Source organism: Sorex fumeus, unplaced genomic scaffold, assembly GCF_029834395.1.
Source record: "Sorex fumeus unplaced genomic scaffold, SorFum_2.1 ptg000171l, whole genome shotgun sequence".
Classification (NCBI taxonomy): Eukaryota; Metazoa; Chordata; class Mammalia; order Eulipotyphla; family Soricidae; genus Sorex; species Sorex fumeus.
Genome location: NW_026606228.1, coordinates 233,132 through 245,779, shown reverse-complemented (window position 1 = coordinate 245,779; position 12,648 = coordinate 233,132).

Below are 12,648 nucleotides of genomic sequence, written 5' to 3'. Positions count from 1 at the left end.
AAGCTACCGAGAGTATCTCGCCCGCACGGCAGAGCCTGGCAAGCTCCCCATGACGTATTTGATATGCCAAACACAGTAACAACAAAGTCTCCAATGGAGACGTTACTGGGCCCGCTCGAGAAAATCGATGATCAACGGGAGGGCCTTTACTTTTTTTAGGGCCTAAGATAGTAGAGTGGATATGTAACCACATGGTTTAAGATGCAGTTTCTCATTTCTGTCTACCCAAGAGAATTGTATAGCAGACTTGTTTCTTAGCACTATAGTAGCTAAAGAGTTGGGACAGAGGTTAAGATACTTGCCTTGTGAGGCTGGAGAGACAGTACAGCAGATAGGGTGTTTTTCTTGCATGAGGCCAACCAAGTTTGATCTGCAACACCCCTAATGGTTCCCTAAACCCTGCCAGGAGTGATCCCCGAGTGCAGATACAGGAGTAAGCCCCGAGTACCACACCACCAGGTATGGCCCAAAACAGGAACACACCAAAAAAATAAAGATGCTTGCCTTGCATCCCATCAAACTGTTTCAAGTCCCCAACACCACATATTGTCCTCCAAGTATCACCAGAGGTCACTACTGAGAACAGAGCTAGTAGTAGCTCCTAAACACTGCTAAATGTTGACCAACTCTTCTCCCCCTAAAAATATATGGAGAAAACTTCAAAGTTAGGAAATATCTCCTGATTTTCTAGAGATGAAGTTTGTTATAAAGGCCTAAATCACTTACCCTGAAGAATTGTAAATTTAAAGCGAATTCTCTGAGGGATTCACCAGTGGGATTTCTTAATTTTGTTGAGATCATAATTTCATAATTCATACTAAATTCATTCCTCATTCTATTTCAGTCAGATTTAACTTCTCATCACAGACACACAGAAAACTCTATGTTTATGTAAGCTCAGACAGTTACAAGCACATGATAGAATTCTGAGATTGATGTCAATATCCTCAGCAATAGAAGATACAGTGAGGTATTATATGAAGATATGGTATCCAGCCAGGACAATAACTTACAGGGTTAAACTATGCAAAGAACTTACCTTTTTGAGCTTCACTTTCTCCCTCTATAAAATTGGAGCAAATCAATTCCTATCTTTATAGATGTTGTACAATTGAAGGAAAGTTATGATTGTAGGAAGTAATACATGCAAAACAGTTACCAGAGCTGGTAGTTGCTGTTTCCATTATCTGTACATGTATGTTGGAATGACAACCAATTCAAAGTATGTATGAGTATGTGAGAGAGAGATTATGGCACAATCCATCATCAAAAACTCTCTGAGTTCTATAGGAGCCTATTTTCCATTGCCAAGAGAAATGAAAATCAAGAACTTAAAATGCAATCAAAGCCAGGATTAAAACCCAGTTCTACTGCCTCCTATCCCCAGGCAAGACAGCATTACAAAGCCATTCAAAGGGCCTGCTGGCTGCTAATTTCTGATGGGGTTATAGAGTTATTTTCATCAATCACTCTTTAATGTAGGGAACAGGAGTGCAAGTTACTTCATTAAAAGCACTCACACATAACTGGATACATTTACATATTAAGCAGCCAACTGAGACTCTAATCTTTCTATTTTATGTACAGCTGTAATCATTACTCAGCATCTGAGTGCTTGTTAAATACTCGGGGTACTACAGAGAATTCTAAACCCTTTGCTAAGTACAGGTTATGATTCAAAAGTGCCCCTATGCATGAGCAGGGTTAAATCTCCCATCAGCACCTCATACACTCTGGTGACCGTGTGCACAAACACCCCTGAAACTCATCAAGTAGACCCTAAGTATGGACAAAGATGTGCTGGTCTTAGCCATTGAGTCTAAGTATAACTGATTAAGTAATTATTAAGTAAAGGAAACAGGTCTCTAGTTTTGTGCATTGTGTGGTTAGTTTGGAAGTGAAGCAGAGAATGGAGAAAAAATATTGATAGTTGATAGTTGAACAGTAGAGGACTGTTTGAGAGTTCAGCACCATCTGCAGCTTTAAGACAAAAAGTTGGTAGCATGGTTTAGCAGAGTAAATGAAGGAAGACAAAATGTGTGACTCAGAGATACTTGGCCTTTTTATATCACTGTTGCTTCACACTTGCCATATATTTAACCTCTCTAATTGAAAAAACTCCAATTCAAAACTTTATCTAAACCAAACCAAAGCCATTTTGAACATAGACTCCTCCACATAATATCAGCAAATAGGAGTCAAAGAGATAGTAGAGTGAGCAGGGAACTTGCCTTACATAAATAGACATCAGTTTCAATTCCTGGCATCCCGTATGCTCCTCGGAGCATCATAAAATCAGTGTAACACATATAAACAGAATAAAAAATTAAAATAATATAATCATCTCAATATATGAAGAAAGAAAATTGATAAAATGCAACTCCATCCATGATTTTGAAAGTATATGGAAATTTGTAGAAAGGAACATCCTTGAAGTCGGTGAACATCTCAGACCCACCATCCCCACGCCAGTGCCCACGGACCGGGATCCCACCCTCTCCCGCAACCAACTGCCATCCTGCCCACAGACGCGCCACTCACCAATGCAGCCGCCTTGCCCACCCCACCCCCAGGTCAGTTGAACATCTTGGAACCGCCATCCCCGTGCCCATACCCTTGGATCCGGATACCTGCCTCTCCCAAGGCCCAGACCTCCATCCTGCCCTCAGGCGCTCACTGTTTGCCAACGCTGAAATCTTGCCGCCCACCCCCAACCCCCAGTGTATGACCCGCACACCTACAGCATGGCAGAGGGCGTGGCCTCCACAGCAGGGTCATGACCTCTGCGATACTGGGTGTGGCCTCAGCTGGCTCCACTTATGTGGTTGAAGCTATTTTCCCCATTCCGGCAATCTGAAGTCACATCTCAATCCTCATTGCCTAAGTCTGTGAATAACATCCTAGCTACCTCAAACACCACAGGCCAATAGGCTACTAGTCTATTCCAATTTCACCAAAATACTAGTGAACACAAAAAGCTGTACAAGCCCAAAATAAAAGATCACAGCCTCCAAAAGCTGAAGCAGAGGCTCCACATAAGGCACAGAGAAACACCTGAGAGGGAGTACATATTCTAGGAAGGAAAAAAAAGGGGAGCGACCACCATTGTCAAACTCATCCAGACTATTTCTCCCTAAAATAGGGAACCGTGATAGTAAACTAGAAGGTCACATCTGCATACAAACACAACAACATGAAGAAACAGCACAAATCCCCACCACAAGGAGAGGATGATGAAAACAGTCTAGAAGCCGCAATAGGCGTTACCCACAAACATGAGTTCTCCGACAAAGAATTCAGAGATGAAATGCTGAAAATTTTCAATGAACTCAAAGAAACGGTGAAACAGAAATCCAATAAATTAAAGGAGGGCATGAATGAAACAATGGAATTGATAGCGAAGAAAATACAGAAAAAAAAACTGAGAGCAGAAATTGGAAAGCTACACACTGAGTGTCATGAATAAAGGATTTTATTTCATTTTTTAGATGAAATTAAAAAAAACTCGGTGGGTGCCCTTAACAGTAGAATGGCTAAAGCCAAATACAGAATGAGTGAGCTGAGGATGAGCTTCAGGAAGCTTATAGGCAACAACATACAATGGGAAAAGAACTCAAAATAGCTCTGGGGCGAATCAGAGACCTAGGGGATGATTTCAAGCAGAGCAACATTAGAATCATCGGAGTACCAGAAAGACAGGGAGGAAACCCTAGTGAAAAAGCAACAGTTAAAGAAAACATTGCTGAAAAGTTCCCAGGGCTCGAGAATGCAGGCATTCAGATTCAAGGAGCCCAAAGGGTGCCATCTGAAAAAGAACCTAATAAGTAGACTCCAAGGCATATCATAGTCAGAATAATGGATGCCGTGGATAGAGACACAATACTGCAAGCAGCAAGGTCGAAGAAGGAAATCACATACAAAGGAGCACCCCTTAGATTTACAGCAAACCTATCAGAGGAAACCTTCCAAGCCCGAAGACAATGGTGGAATATAGTAAAAAAAAAAAAACTCAATGAAATGAACACTTCACCAAGAATGCTTTAACTGGCTAAACTCTCACTCAAACTCAAAGGAATGATACACTATTTTGTGGATAAACAACAGCTCAGCATCATCATAGATTCAAAACCAAACATAAAATAAGGACTAAAGGAGCTACCGTAAGACAAGAAAAACCCGTACAAGCACAACAGAACCTTACAGAAAGATGGCACAAAACCCCATGATGATAATCTCTCTCAACGTAAATGGTTTAAACGCGCCAATTAAGAGACACAGAGTGGCAAAATGGATTCAGAAACTGCATCCAATGATCTGTTGACTACAAGAAAAACATCTTAACAGTCAAAGCAAACACAGACTCAAAGTCAAAGGATGTAAAACAATCCTGCAAGCAAACAACACCCTCAAAACAGCTGGGGCGGCCCTCCAAGTATCTGAAAACATATATTTTAGGTTGAAAAAGATCAGAAGGGACAACAAAGGTAATTATTTATTAGTCACGGGATATGTACAGTCGGAAGACATCACTCCACTACCTCCAATACCCAGTCAACGACATGCTCCAGGACACTTTCTGGACACATCATAAGACACTTAATACCCATCTTCCAAGATTACCGCACCATATATTATAGGGTTCAAATATGGTTTGAACTATAGTAACACCTGCAAGGGCAATTAGAGACTGACCTAAAAGCCTCTATCCCTCTCAAATAGCCTGGCAAGCTATCGAGAATATCCTGCCTGTACAGCAGAGCCTGGCAAGCTATCAGTGGCGTATTCAATATGCCAAAACCAGTAAATATAATGGGTCTCAATCCTCTGACCCTGAAAGAGCCAACAATACGGCAGCGTTAAGAAGGGTGAGAAGAGAGATGCTGATGAAATCTCAAGTCTGAACTAGGATGCAAAACGAAGGACAAATATGACTGTCTATACTTTCAAGGCACGTACCCTGGCATCGGATGCATCCATCGATCAGCTGATGGTACAAGCGTGAAAGATCAAGTACGACATCATTGGTCTGACCAAGACGAGAAGGCATCAACCACATCACGCCATTTTCAACACTGGAGAAGATCAGTTCCTCGGAACATGTGACAAAAGAGCCGTCGGTGGTGTAGGCATCCTTGTCAACACGAACTTGGCCATGAGCATTGATTCATTCGAATGACTAACAACCCGAATTGGATGATTACACTTGAATAGATGTGGCTCACTGCCGGCAATTTCTATCTTTGTTGTCTATGCACCAACATCCAATTATGATGAAGAAGAAATTGAGAAGTTCAATAAAAAAAGACCACACCTTCTACAAGATCATTGTCAGTGATTTTAATGCCAAGATAGGCCCGAGAAGATCAGCAGAAGAACTCCACATCAGAACCCGTGGCCTAAAATCGAACAAACAGGGTGAGAGACTGTCTGAGTTCATCTTGTCGACCAAGACCATTCATGGTAACTCACAGTTCCAGAAGGCCGAATCTAAACATTGGACATGGGAGTCTGCCGGTGGACAGTTCCAAAATGAATTTGACCACATCATAATCAATCGACGGTTTTGCCTGACCGATGTCACGGTGATCCCAAAATTCCAAACGGGATCGGACCAGTGTCTCCTTTATGCAAACTTCTACTTCACAGAGCGAAGATAAAGGGCTGAAAAGTTCAAGAAGAGAACTCCCATACCAACCACCAACTGGGATATATTTGTCACTATTGTGGCAACATGGGAAGATGCTATCTTTGACAACACTGACGAGGAATACGATCTACTGGTTTAGCACTTCCATGATTGTGTGAGGAACGCAGAGAGAGAGATAGCCACAAAAAGATGCCTGTCTTCGAAAACTCTTGACCTTATTCGCCAAAGTGGCTTGGTAAAAGCCTCAGGCAACCTCAAGAAAAAGTTCAATCTCGCAAAGCAGTGCAGTGAAGCAATCAAGGAAGACTTCAAAGAGAGAAGAGCAGCAGTGCTGGCCAATGTGGTAGAAGCCGGGAAAAGCATTCACAACACCCGCCTGTCCTTTGCCAACTACAACACCAAGATGACTGCCTTCCAACTCCCTGATGGATGTCTCACATCTTTCAGAAAGACAATGGAGAAGATTATCCATGACTTCTAATTGGATCTCTTCGTTAGCTACCACATACCAAATTCCGCAGGATGGATATGTCTTTCCCAATGCTGTCCCTTCTGAAATCCGAGATGCCATTTCATCAGTAAAGAAGTGAACATCACCTGGCCCAGACAAGGTCAGACCCAAACACCTGAAGAACCTGCTGTCAGTACGCATCAACACACTGGCTCTACTCTTCACACACTACCTGTCTGAATGCAAGTTTCCATCCCAATGGAAAACGAGCAGGACTGCTTTACTGTACAAGAAGGGAGACATTTACAACATTGGCAACTATCACTCCAACTGCCAGTTGTTTGTCATCTACAAGCTGTTCACTCGCGTCATCCTGAATAGGATGGGCAGAACACTAGAAGAAGGACAACCATGCAAGCAAGCAGAGCTCCAAAAAGGATTCAATACGATCAACCATATCCACGCGATAACCAAGCACATTGAGGTTTCTCGGGTGTTCAAGATGCCGCTCTGCCTAACATTCACTGATTTAAAGAAGGCCTTTGATTCTGTTGAGACTGAAGCGGTCATTGAAGCCCTAGCCAAATAAGGCATTCAAACTCAATACATAAGGATCCTTCATGAGCTGTATTACGGATTCACTACCAGGATCTCACCATTCTACAAGAAGTGAGCATCCATGTCAAGAGAGGGGTTCAGCAGGGTGATACCATTTCACCGAAACTCTTCAGTGCCACCCTCGAGAATGTCATGTGACGACTGGAATGGGAAGGTATGCGAGTGAAGATAGATGGTCGGCAACTACACCACCTCAGCTTCACTGATGACATCATTCTAATAACACCAAACATTAGCCAAGCGGCACAAATGCTGGCCGACTTCGACCGTGAGTGTGGAAAGGTCGGACTACAGCTGAATCTCATGAAGACAATGTTTATGAGAAATGGTCTCATTCCTGACATTCCATTCACTCTTAACAGCATGAACATCTCCGAATGCAACAGTTATGTGTACCTAGGTCGAGAAGTCAACAGGACGAATGACCTGGCACCTGAGTTGTGCAGGAGGAAGAAAGTGGCTTGGAACACCTTCAAGAGCATCAAAGAAATAGCTAAGAGAACAAAGAACCTCCGGCTCTGGGCACATCTCTTTGATTCCACTGTTCTTCCTGCATTATCATATGCCTCAGAGACTTTGGCCCTACGAAAACAGGCTGAGAACACTATTCGGGTCTCCCAAAGAGAAATCGAAAGAGCTATGCTTGGAGTATCACGCTTCACTAAAATGAGAGAAAGAATCCAGAGTTCCAACCTCCATCAACAATCAAGAATCAGGGATGCTGTCTCATTTGCCAAGGTGTGAAAATCAGATGGGCTGGACATGTAATGAGATTTGGGGATGACTGCTGGACTAGAGACATTACCAGCTGGATTCCATGGGACGTCAAAAGATAGCATGGCATCCCACCTATGAGATGGTCAGACTTTTTCATCAAAAGACCCTGAACGATCGTTTTGAGGCTCTTCTTGTTCCTAGAACAAGCAGGCGCCATTGGGCTATACTAGCACGTGAAAGGGATGAATGGAGACATTACTGGCACCTGCTCGAATAAATCGCTGTGTAACGGGATGCCAAGTGATCAAGTGAAACGTATACACACTCAATGAGGAACCAGCTAAATAGTTACAACAGCTGCTAGCAGACATTGCTAACAACACAATACTAGTTGGAGACTTCAACACCACCTGTCACCTCTGGGTAGATCAAGAAGATTAAAATTCAGCAAGGAAATGCTGGGTTTGAAGAAAGAAACAGAAGATAGAGGGCTATTAGATATATACAGGACTTTACATGCCTCCAAATGAGAATAACATTCTTTTCCAGTGCACATGGAACATTTTCCAGAATAGGCCACATGCTGGGCCACAAAACATACATCACAGAATAAAGAAGATAGACATTGTAACAACTTTCTTTTGAGATTCACAGAAGATAGACGTTAATTAAACACAGACACAGAAAACCAAATCAAACACCTAGAAATTTAACAACTCTATGTTGAACAATGAGTGGTTCAGGAGGGAAATCAAGGAAGGAATCAAAAGATACATGGAAACAAATGAGAATGAAGACAAGAGCTACCAAAACCTGTGGGATGTAGCTAAAGCTGTGGTAAGGGAAAAATTTATAGCGCTCCAAGCATTTCTCAGGAAGGTAGAAAGGGCTCACATAAATAAATTGACTTTAAAGCTAAAGATCTTAGAAAAAGACCAACAAAAGGAGCCCAAGCCAGGCAGAAGGAAAGAGATAATAAAACTTAGAAGAGAAATTAACGTCATTGAAACTCAAAAAATAATCCGAAAGAACAATGAAACCAAGAGTTGGTTCTTTGAGAAAATAAACAAGATAGATAAACCCCTAGCAAGACTCAAAGAAAGAGAGAGAGAAACCTAATAAACAGAATCAGAAATGAAAAGGGGGACATCGCAACAGAAACCAAAGAAACTCAAAGCATTATCAGAGACTACTTTGAAATCTGTATGCCACGAAACAAGAGAACCTAGAGAAATGGATAAATTCCTGGACTCCTATAATCTCGCAAGGTTAAACCAAGAAGATCTCGAATACCTGAATAAACCTAGCAATATCAAGGAAATCAAAACTGTAATCAAAGGTCTTCCCAAAAACAAAAGCCCAAGTCCAGATGGATTCACTAGCGAATTTTTTCAAACATTTAAAGAGGACCCATTGCCACTTCTTTTCAAAGTTTTCCAGGAAACTGAAGAAAAAGAAAATCTCCCAGTTTCTATGAGGCTCATATCTCCCTAATACCAAAAGGAAACAAAGATATCACAAAAAAAAGAAAACTACAGGCCAATATTCCTGATGAACACAGATGCAAAGATTCTCGACAAAATACTAGCAAATAGAATTCAACCACTCATCAAAAAAGATCATAAAGATTGGTTTCTGTGTGTCTGGCGTTATGGCCGTGCCGGAGAGCCGCTGATGGAGGGTAACTCATGACCTCAGTAGGGCGTGAGGGATGTGCCGGTACCACCCCCCTTCCCATGAGACTGCAGTTGCCCCGTCACTGCCGGCTTGTATCTGGCTTTCCTATAAGCTCTGAGGTGGCGGCTACCTTCCTGCCAGGGGGTAAAAAGGCAGAAGGGAGCAACACCCTTTCCCTCCTGGGGAGGCATGGTGCCGTAGTTTAATGCATGGTCCATTCACTTTTCTCTTGCAAGCTGCTGGGCTCTGGACTAAGTCCTTTTGCCTCTGGAACCATGGCCGTGCCAGAGAGCCATTTGTGGGGGGGGGGGAACTCATGACCTTGGTAGGGCGTGAAGGACTAGCCGGTACCGTCCCCTTTCCCATGAGACTGCAGTTGCCCCTTCACCACCGGTTCATACCTGGCTTTCCAATAATCTCTGAGGTGGCGGCTACCTTGCTGCCGGGGGGGGGGGGGGGGGGGAAGGCGGAAGGGAGCAACACCCTTTCCCTCCCGGGGAGGCATGGCACCATAGTTTAACGCATGGTCCATTCACTTTTCTGCCGCAAGCTGCCGGGTTCTGAATTAAGTCCTTTTGCCTCTGGAGCCATGGCCAATAATACCAGACACACAGAAACCAATCTCATAATTATCTGGCTCTTTGCAGAAATCCAAAATCGTGGCCATGTGACATTATACGATTCTCGTAACCAGCTATAGAAAACAAAATATTTCACAATGCCTTTTCAGCAATTCTGATTGTTTGGTGGGAAATTCTAAACAATAGTGGTGCATCTTTTGTCGAAATAATGAATGTAATCAATATGGAGAATAGTTAAGTAGAAATCATCTGCCTCACAGGCATTTGGAGGGGTGGGAGGGGGGGTATACTGGGGTTCTTGGTGGTGAAAAATGAGTACTGGTGAAGGAAAAGGTGTTTGATCATTGTATGACCGAGACTTAAACCTGAAAGCCTAGTAACTTTTCCCACAGTGATTCAGTAAATAAATATAAAAAGAAAATAAATAAATAAATTAAGGTGGAGTTCATGCCCAATTCAATCAGCTAATCAGTGGCTGTATAAATAGCAGTACTCCTACAAAAAAAATCATACACCACAATCAAGTGGGATTATTTCCGGGGATTCAAGGATGGTTTAACATTCAGAAATCAAGCAACATAATCCATCATATCAACAAAAGAAAAGCTAAAAACCATATGATCATATCAATAAATGCAGAGAAAGCATTTGACAAGATCCAGCACCCATTTATGATGAAAACTCTTGCCAAAATGGGTATTGAAGGAACTTTTTTCAATATAGTCAAAGCCATCTACCACAAGCCTATGGCAAGCATCATCCTTTATGGGTAAAATCTATGAGCCTACCCTCTAAGATCAGGGGTGAGACAAGGATGCCTACTCTCACCACTTCTGTTCAGAATAGTACTGGAACTACTTGCAATAGTGATTAGGCAGGAAAAAGTTATTAAGGGCACGCAGGTAGGAAAGGAAGATATCAAGCTCTCACTATTTACAGATGATATAATACTATATTTAGAGTATCCTAAAGCCTCTACTAAGAAACTCCTAGAAACAATAGTCATGTATAGTAAAGTAGCAGGCTATAAAATCAATACCCAAAATTCCATGACTTTCCTATACGCAAATAATGAGAGAGAAGAAAGTGACATGAAAAAAGCAATCCTGTTCACAAGCATGCCTCAGGAAATCAAGTACTTTGGAATCAGCTTAACTAAGGAGGCAAATGATCTGTACAAAGAAAGCTATGAAACTCTACTTCAGGAAATAAAGTAGGACACAAGGAAATGGAAAGTATTCCTGCTCATGGATTTGCAGAATTAACATTGTCAAAATGGCAATACTGCCCAAAGCATTATACAGATTCAATGCAATCCCTATACGGATACCCATGACATTCTTCAAAGAAATGGAGCGAACACTCCTGAATTTTATATGGAACAATAAGTACCCACGAATAGCTAAAGCAATCCTGGGGAAAAATAAGATTAGAGGCAACAACTTCCCCAACTTCAAACTCTGCTACAAAACGGTAATAATTAAAACAGTATGGTACCGTAACAAAGGCAGAACTGCAGACCAATGGAACAGGGTTGAATATCCTGACACACACCGTCAAATATATGATCATCTAATATTTGATAAGGGAGCAAGAAATGTGAAGTGGAGCAAGGACAGCCTCTTTAACAAATGATGATGGCAAATCTGGGCAGCTAAATGCAAAAAAAAAATGGGTGCAGAACTCTACCTAACACCATGTACAAAAATCAGATCAAAATGGATTAAAGACCTCAACATCGGACCAGAATCCATAAATTACATTGAATAGAAGGGTAGCAAAACCTCCACAACATTGAAGCTTCAGGTATCTTCAAAGATGACACACCACTGGCCAGACAAGTAAAACCAGAGATAAACAAATGGGACTATATTAAACTAAGAAGCTTCTGCACCTCAAAAGAAACAGTGACCAAAATACAAAGACAGTCTACAGAATGGGAAAGGATATTTACCCAGTACACATCAGATAAGGGGTTGATATCAAGGATATGCAAGGCACTGGTTGAATTCTACACAAAGAAGACATTCAACCCCATCAGACAATGCAGCGATGAAATGAACAGAAACTTTCTCAAAGAAGATATCTGAATGGCCAAAAGGCACATGAAATAATGCTCTTCATCACTAATCATCAGGGAAATGCAGATAAAAACAACAATGAGATATCATCTCACACCACAAAGACTGGCCCACATCCAAAAGAACAAAAGCAACCGGTGTTGGCACGAATGTTGGGAGAAAGGGACTCACCTTCACTGCTGCTGGGAATGCCGACTGGTTCAGCCTTTTGGAAAACAGTATGGACGATTCTAAAAAAATTAGAAATTGAGCTCCCATTAGACCCAGCATTACCACTTCTGGGAATATATCCCGGAGAGGTAAAAAAATATATATAATAGAAATGACATCTGCACTTATATGTTCATTGCTGCACTGTTTACAATAGCCAGAATCTGGAAAAAAACCTGAGTGCACAAGAACAGATGACTGGTTAAAGAAACTCTGGTATATCTACACAATGGAATACTATGAAGCTGTTAGAAAATAGGAAGTCATGAAATTTGCATATAAGTGGATTAACATGGAAAGTGTCATGTTAAGTCAGATGAGTTAGAAAGAGATGGACAGACACAGAAAGATTGTACTCGTCTGTGTAATATAAAGTAACAGAATGGGAGACTAACACCCAAGAATAGTAAAGACAAAAACCAGGAGGTTTACTCCATGGCTTGGAAGCCGGCCTCAAATGGTGGGGGGAAAGGCAGCTCAGATAGAGAAGGGAACACCAGGTAAAGGGCGTGTTTGGAGGACCCACTCGGGTTGGGAGATGGGTGCAGAATGTAGATTACAGATAGAACACAATGGCCACTCAATGCCTCTATTGCAAACTACAACACCCAAAAGGAAATAGAGAACAAAAGGGAGGCGGAGTTGGGGTGGGAGGGATGCTGGGAT